This window comes from Paramisgurnus dabryanus, chromosome 17 (genome assembly GCF_030506205.2).
Source record: "Paramisgurnus dabryanus chromosome 17, PD_genome_1.1, whole genome shotgun sequence".
NCBI lineage: Eukaryota > Metazoa > Chordata > Actinopteri > Cypriniformes > Cobitidae > Paramisgurnus > Paramisgurnus dabryanus.
Window position 1 is genome coordinate 15,119,490 of NC_133353.1, and position 7,933 is coordinate 15,127,422.

The window sequence follows — 7,933 nt, forward strand, 5'->3', positions numbered from 1 at the left end:
AAATGGCACCCATACTTAAACAGAACAGTGTGTAAGAGAGATGCATTAAAAAGAGACAGAAACATTATACACACAACCTTTAACTTCGGTGTTAAATAATACGTTGTTTAATATGTCATTATCAATATCTGAATGAGAAATGAACTGACATTCTAGCATCTGAAATCTCAGTAACTTGTAGGAATCACGTGGGCTACTGTAAGAATGCAATGTACTATAACATCTCGTTGTACTATCGTAAATATAAAAATATAGGTGGACAATTAAAACCATTCAAATAGTTGCATTTTATAAACTAACATTACTGATCTTAAGTGTATTTGTAGAACGGACATCACAAATCTAACTTTAGGCGAACGAGCACAAAGTTAGCTAAGATAGCTTACCTGAAACTGGCCACCTTTTCAACACCAGGCGTGGTTTAAAGTTACCGGAACATCGTAGTCGAACCATTACTTGGGATAAGGGTGTTCCTCAGTTGGCTTAAAATTGGTAAGAAAGAAACATAAAGGCGCTCGAGTGAGCTTTTTAAGCTTAACACGTCGCCTTCAGTCACTGCCTCAGCTGCTCATCGTCTATGCGGCCGGAAGAACGTTGACAAAATGAGCGAAATGGCGCCGCCCTTGTTGTCGTGAAAAATAAGGTGAATAGACCAATTTAGAGTAGACGTCACAGTTACGTCACTGCAAGCTGCGCGCGCAATGCGGTTGCAGAAAAACAGTGAAAATGAATTAGACACGAGTGAAAAGAGCAAGATAACTCACTGGAAAATGTCCGGTTGTGCTGTTAAGTGTCAGAATAAGAATGCCAAAAAAAGATGGCTTTCATTTTTATAGAATATCATCGTCAAAGACATCATTTGAAGATAAACGTAGGTGTTTATGATTACAATAAGCCCTTAAACGAACAGAATGGAGCAAGGAAATCATCTGGAATTCTTTTAATAATTAGAATAGAAAATAAGTAGAGAAGATGTCCGGTGTTCTGTCGAAGTCTGTTCCCTCCATGTGTTTCTTATAGCGTTTTTATCATGTTACAATTATAATTTATTAAGGAAGAAATAATAGAAAACAGGAAAATTATGAAATATTTAATAAACGCTATTATATATATAATACATGATAGTATTGCTTTTACATGTACTTTAGCGATTCAGACTGTAAAAATATTTGATTTAGCAAAAAAGAACAATATACATTACATACATGCATATAGCCAAGCCATTTAAACTTTCTATCTATCTAAAAAAATAAACACAACGTGATTAAAACGCTATAATAAACACTGCACTAAAGGGAAACATAAAGGAATCAGACTTCGACAGAACACCGGATCCATAAAAATCACGGTTTAATGCTAAAACACTTCACAACCCTACTGCGGAGCAGTCACTTTCTGCAACCAGTTTGGCTCCGCCCACAAAAAACGTCATCTCTGTTTGCAAACACGAAATTGGTCTATGGGCTTGACGGGAAGATTCAAAATCGCGAACCGTTGCATGGACTACTCTCGGTCTCTTTGTTTGCTCATCGACATTACGGTAGTGATGGGAGAAACGAAGCTTTTCGAAGCTTCGAATCAATTGAACCAATTGCTTCGAAAATTGATTCAGTTTTTCGAAGCAGTTCGAAACCCACACACGCTGGCGACCCCTGCTGGTCAAAACAGTGTAAAAGCAGATCTGTCCACACATTTTACACTTTTTTTTACAAAATAATAGCAAGATTTTTATTAAAATATGTTTAAAAAATGATTTAACTTATTTAAGACATAGTTAAAAGTGTTTTATGTGTTTTTAGTTGTATTTAGGGCAAACAAATGAATAAAATAACTACCCTTTTAATTATGCACATTTTTGTCATTAAATCTGTCTATAAACAAAAAGTAGACAACATGGCAGTGTTATTAGTCAGAAGGATAAATGTTTTATGAACTTTCATTATAAAACTGACCTGAGTTCACCTAAACTTATTAGACACTGGTCATGTGATCAACTCCCCCTAGTGGTGAACCATCGGATTTTCGAAACGTTTCGAAACAGTTATGACGTAACGAAGCCTCGTTTGCTAAAATCACGTGACTTTGGCCAGTTTGAAACAAGCTCCGAACCACTGATTCGAAACAAAAGATTCGTAAATGTTTCGAAGCCTCATGAAGCAGTGCTTCGAAAACGACCATCACTACATTACGGTAAGTTTGATTTAATTCATTTGCCTGCATCACGCTGATCGGTTGCCTATTTGTTCATATTATGTTATTTACTATGATTCGTTTTTGTCTTTATACTAGAACTGTTTGAATTTAAAGCACAAACAGTAAAACTTTAAGGGTATACGTGGTACACAACGGTAAACATGAGGTTAAAAATACGCGAAGTAACATTCAAACCGGGCTGTTAGAAGAATCAATTCGATGTTTAATTTTTTAAAAACAAAACTTTAAAGAAGCCAAGATGAGACGTTCTTTGCTTAAAACAAACAAAGCAACAGTAACTTGTGTGTTTTAGCAGCTAGCAAGTGTCTCTCTGCTATTTTAAATGATACAGACGATCTTTTGTTGTTTAAAAGCTCATTGCTTTAGTTCTGGTAGATGCTGCTTATTTTTCAAGACTGTTTTAATAGCTTTATATTGATTTAGAACAAAGCCAGCTTCACTTTGAGAGAACCTAGATGCTTATTGTAAAGAAGCTTGGAGTAATAATATATTTAAACGTTATATGTTTGCTGTTCTTCATCTTTTTAAATATGAAGTCTATTCATGTTTGTGTTTACAGAGGTCATGTACACTGTGGTCAACTTTGTGGACGATGAAGAGGTTTCTGGGTAAAGATGATGTATGTTTATTCATTCAATTTTTAAAATCAAACATGTTAGATAGTAAACAGATGTATGTGATTTTGATTTTTAATTCTGTGCTTGCCAGAGAAATATAACGAAGTAACAGTGGAAGCTAAAACATCAGACTGCTCTAGACACTGAAGAAATTGATGTCACTGCAATCTGGCCAAAATGATGTAAGTTTAATAATGAAATTATTAAATTAAAGAGGTTAAATAGTTAATAGATGTGTTATGATGTATGTGATTCTATTTTTTTATTCTGTGTTTGATAGACAACAATATTGAACTAGCCTACTGTAATGAAGCTGCAGAACAACACAGAGACTCTGAGGACATCAACACAGAAAATGAAGTAAGAAGATGTATATTATGAAGTTCTTTGATCATATGTTGTTGTATCTTTGTACAGTTAAACAAGTAAACTTTCTAAAATGTACAACTTTAATTATATGTCATTTGATTTGTCGTGTGTATCTGTATATGTGTACTAGTATTATGCCAAATACTTATATGTACTTTTATATTTCCAAAGGGCTCCAAAGAGATGTCTGTCCAGATGAGGGTGCATCAACTTTACCTTTGCTGACAACAGTTAACTTAACTCAAACCATTTAAGGAAATCGGTTGCCTTAAACCATTAAGTTTTAAAAAACATACATTTGAGTACTGTGAACTTAAGTCTTGTGCAATTATGCACTTATATTTAGGTAGTGTGAACTTAAATATAAGTGCATAACTGCATGTGACTCAATTTTTTTAAGTTCACAGTACTCAAATCTATGTGTTTTAAAACTTGAATGGTTTAATGCAACCGGTTTTCTTAAATGTGAGAAATGACAGTGTTACAGTGAGAAATGTTTGATTAATTCCAAGACAGAGCTCTGCTATTGAATCTACACTGCAAAAAATCACTTTCTAACTTAGGATTTTTATCTTGTTTTCAGTAGAAAAACTAAAAATTCTTAAATCAAGATGTATTTTCTTGATGAGCAAAATTACCTTAGAAAATATGTGTAGTTTTTAGACAAAAATATACAATTTAAGTAAATTTGTGCCTAAACAAGCAAAAATATCTTAACAGTGGAGTGAGAAAATTGTGCTTAAATTAAGTTTTTATGAAAAAAGACAACGTAAGATTTTTTTTCTCACACCATTGGCAGATATTTTTGCTTGTTTTAAGCACAAATTCACTTAAAGTGTGTGTGTGTTTATTTATTTTGTCTAAAACTAGACTTATTTTCTTAGGTCATTTTGTTCATCAAGAAAAAGCATTTTAATTTAAATAATATTTCTACTAAAAACAAGACAATAATACTATGTAAGAGTCATTTTTTGCAGTGTAGGACTGATTTCTTGAAGCAAGATCAATATAGTTGTTGTTCATTTTATTTAGATATTTACTACATTACAGTGGCAGCTGGTGACTTGTGTTTTGTGAGCACTTGATGCGAAGTTTGTCACAACATGTATACAGCCCGTCATTTGTGTGGTTCCCAATTTCAAAATATGTGTTCTGCGTGTCGAGTGCGTGTATGTGCATCACGTGTTTTGACTAAACACGTGATGCACATGGTTTACATGAAGCAACAAAAACATTTTAAAAACACAAGCAACACACATGACACTCCGAACTATGAGGGGGCCGTACAAGCCAAAATTCATTCTGGCACTCTCACTCACATACATTCTTCTTTCACACACATACATCCTCCTTTTACACACATACATCCTCCCTTCACTTACATACATTTTCCTTTCACTTATATACATTTCTACTCTCTCACACACATATATTCTCCTTTTACACACATACATTCTTCTTTCACACACATACATTCTTCTTTCACATACATACATTTCTACACTCTCACACACATACATTCTGCTTTCATACGCAAACATTCTCCCTTCACATACATACATACATTTCTACTTTCTCACAAACACATACATTCTCCTTTCACATACATATATTTTTACTCTCACACACATACATTCTTCTTTTGCATGCATATATTTTTACTCTCTCACACACATACATTCTCCTTTCACATACATATATTTTACTCTCGGTCACATATATACATTCTCCTTTCACATACATACATTTCTACTCTTACACACATACATTCCCCTTTTACATACATACACTTCTACTTTTTCACACACATACATTCTCCTTTCACGTACATATATTTTTACTCTCTCTCACATAGACAAATTCTTCTTTTACATACATATATATTTCTACTCTCACACACATACATTCTCCTTACACATGCTTTTTCTGTTGGCATCCATGACTTCCTCTTTTAGCAGGAGGTCACTCTTAGACCAGGAAATACATGTGCAAGAATTGATCAGCTCTTCCTCACAACTTAACATGATGCTATTTAAAGTCATCCTGTTTTCTTTTCAAGTACACTTTTGGTAAAAATTAGCAATGATCATGACATCAGACAATTTTTTTATAATGTGCTGTAATGTACTGAACAAATGCAAACGATAGCAGATGATTCTTTAGGGCATGATAGGCTGGCATAGAGAACTTTGTGATCATGCAGACTGTTGGGACTAAATCATACAAATAAAGAAAAGGTAATTTGGGGAAATAATTGTCAAAGACATGTATTATAATGGCAACAGAAAAGGTAACTAATGAATAATTGATGATGGGCCATTTAATTATTCAAAAATAATGCACACTTGAGTTGGTAATGCTTCACTACGTGGCAGATACACCTCAAGAGGTGCATTATTTCCGACCTGGAACTACTCAAAATTAATGCACACCTGTAAAATGTTTCTCAACCAATTAAGCATTTAACAGCCCCATGATATAAACTGTTATATAATACTATAATATAAACATTTACAAAATAAATAATAATAAATAATCCAACATAAAGCCAAGAGAAGATACGTCACCTGTGCTGGCAAAATTAGTCTGATTGAGCTCATTTTCAAAAATGAGTTATTTATATTTTGACATTCTCTATGTATAATTTGTTGGAATCTGACAAAAAATCTCAGAGCTACACCTGTTTGAAGTTGACAGAATTAGCATAGTCAATTTTGAGAAAAATCGAGTTAACGATATTTGAGGGTTCAAAAGTAAAATCTTATGACTATTTAGAGCATTAAGATCGCTAGAAGAGGGCTACTTATTTTTATGAAAACCTCAAGTTTGACCAAAAGCGGCACTTATACTTTCTTTTGCATCTAGCTCAAAATTAGACGGCGTGCATTCCGAATGATTTTGCCAGCATGGGTCACATATTTAGATCAAAAAACAAGGTGCTAAGATTTCCCCTATGTGGTTCTCAACTACAGTCGTCAGCCCCTCCCTAACAGAATGTTTTAGATGTCTTGTTAAACACCTGATTCCACTCATCGGGCTCTTGCCAGAATGTTTGAAACGTTTCCTTTATTAACACAATAACAAGCTGATGAAATGAATCAGGGGTTTTTATCTACTCGTTCTCACCAAGATGCGTACAAGTGACACACAGTGTGATTATCGTGCAATAGATACGGCAAATTCCGATTTTGCGTGCATATGATACGCCAGTCCTTCCCATTCACTTATATGGCGAATCGTTTCGTGTCGTTTTATTTATTGTTTTCTCATTTGTTTTCTGTTTTTTTAAACCATTTTCGCTTGGGTTTAGGGTTAGATTTCAGATTTGTTTATGTAGGTTATTTAATATACAGGTTTCTCTATATATTTAAGCCATGGTCGCTTGGAGTTGGGGTTAGAGTTGGGGTTTGGGTTAGTCATTTTTATATAACAAAAAGTTGTTCTAACCCTAAACCCAAGCGAAAATGGTAAAAAAAAACAGAAAACAAATGAGAAAACAATAAATAAAACGACACGAAACGATTCGCCATATAAGTGAATGGGAAGGACTGGCGTATCATATGCACGCAAAATCGGAATTTGGCGTATCTATTGCACGATAATCACACTGCGTGTCATTTGTACGCTTTTTGGTGAGAATGGGTTTCTACATGGGAACATCTAAATAAATTGTTTAAAACCAAATATAAAAGAAAACAAGAACTGAACTAAACAACTTTATGTATGACACTGTAGCCTATCTGTCAAGCCCATTCACACGAAAATGCATACAAATAACATGCAGTGTGCTTATTGTACAATACATATGCCAAATTTTCCCGATCACTTATATGCCGCATCCTTTCGTGTAATTTTATTTATTGGTTTCTCATTTGTTTTCTGTTTTTTACCATTGTCGCTTGGGTTTTTGTAACGTAAAATGACATCCTAACCCAAACCCCAATTCTAACCCCAACTCCAAGTGACCATCGTTTAAAAATAGACAAAACATGGAGAAACCTATAAATGACATCCTAAAGCAAAACCCAAATCTAACCCCAAAACCCATGTGACAATGGTTTAAAAACAATGGTTTAAAAAACAGAAAACAAATAATACAAATAATACAAACAATAATCAAACTACACTAAAAGATGCGGGAAGGACTGGCGTTTGCATGCAAAATTAAACCCCACAAAATGCCTCGTTTTCACCGAATGTACGTTACAATACGGTATACCTTTGCGTTTCTTCCGCCAAACAGTAGGCTACCCTTATTTGGACAGTTTATTCAAATGTGCCAGCTATGATTTCAATTTCAGAAAAAAATAAATGAATGAAATCCGACAATGACGTCAAATGGCTGTAAAATAGATATCCAACCACAGTTGGATTAACGCAACCTCAAAGCATTTTGTAGTATAGTCACGAAATAATTTAATTATAATTTATTCCTGTTCATGGACACGATTTTGTTGTTTTTCTCTGTCAATGAGCACAAATGTCTAATGTGTCACTTACAACGAATTTCTATAAAATTTTCGTGTCCCTGAGCCTGACCTTCTTTTTCGTTTCACTTTATCTATTGTTTTTCTTCTACTGTTTTTAAACAATTTTCGCTTTGGACTCGGGTCTCTGGTAATTTAAAATAAATGTGCTTATTGGACCCGATTATGAAGAGTAAACATTAATTAATTAGGATAATAAACCTTAATCATTTTATGGATGAGTGACTGACATGTCACTTTATGAAG

The 7,933-nt window shown here is 33.9% G+C and overlaps 1 long non-coding RNA gene across 3 annotated transcripts; it reads left to right on the plus strand.

The window, feature by feature from the left end:
* The first annotated feature begins 1,497 nt into the window (after window positions 1-1,497).
* LOC135760298 (uncharacterized) lies at window positions 1,498-5,504 on the plus strand. 3 transcript variants are annotated; one of them, XR_010537369.2, is made up of 5 exons: window positions 1,498-1,540; window positions 2,774-2,833; window positions 2,923-3,013; window positions 3,112-3,191; window positions 3,372-5,504. It is a non-coding gene; the product is annotated as an uncharacterized lncRNA (long non-coding RNA). The 3 variants fall into 3 exon arrangements; XR_010537370.2 differs by lacking the exon at window positions 1,498-1,540 and adding an exon at window positions 1,836-2,190; XR_010537368.2 differs by lacking the exon at window positions 1,498-1,540 and having other exon boundaries at window positions 2,509-2,833.
* Window positions 5,505-7,933: the final 2,429 nt, after the last annotated feature.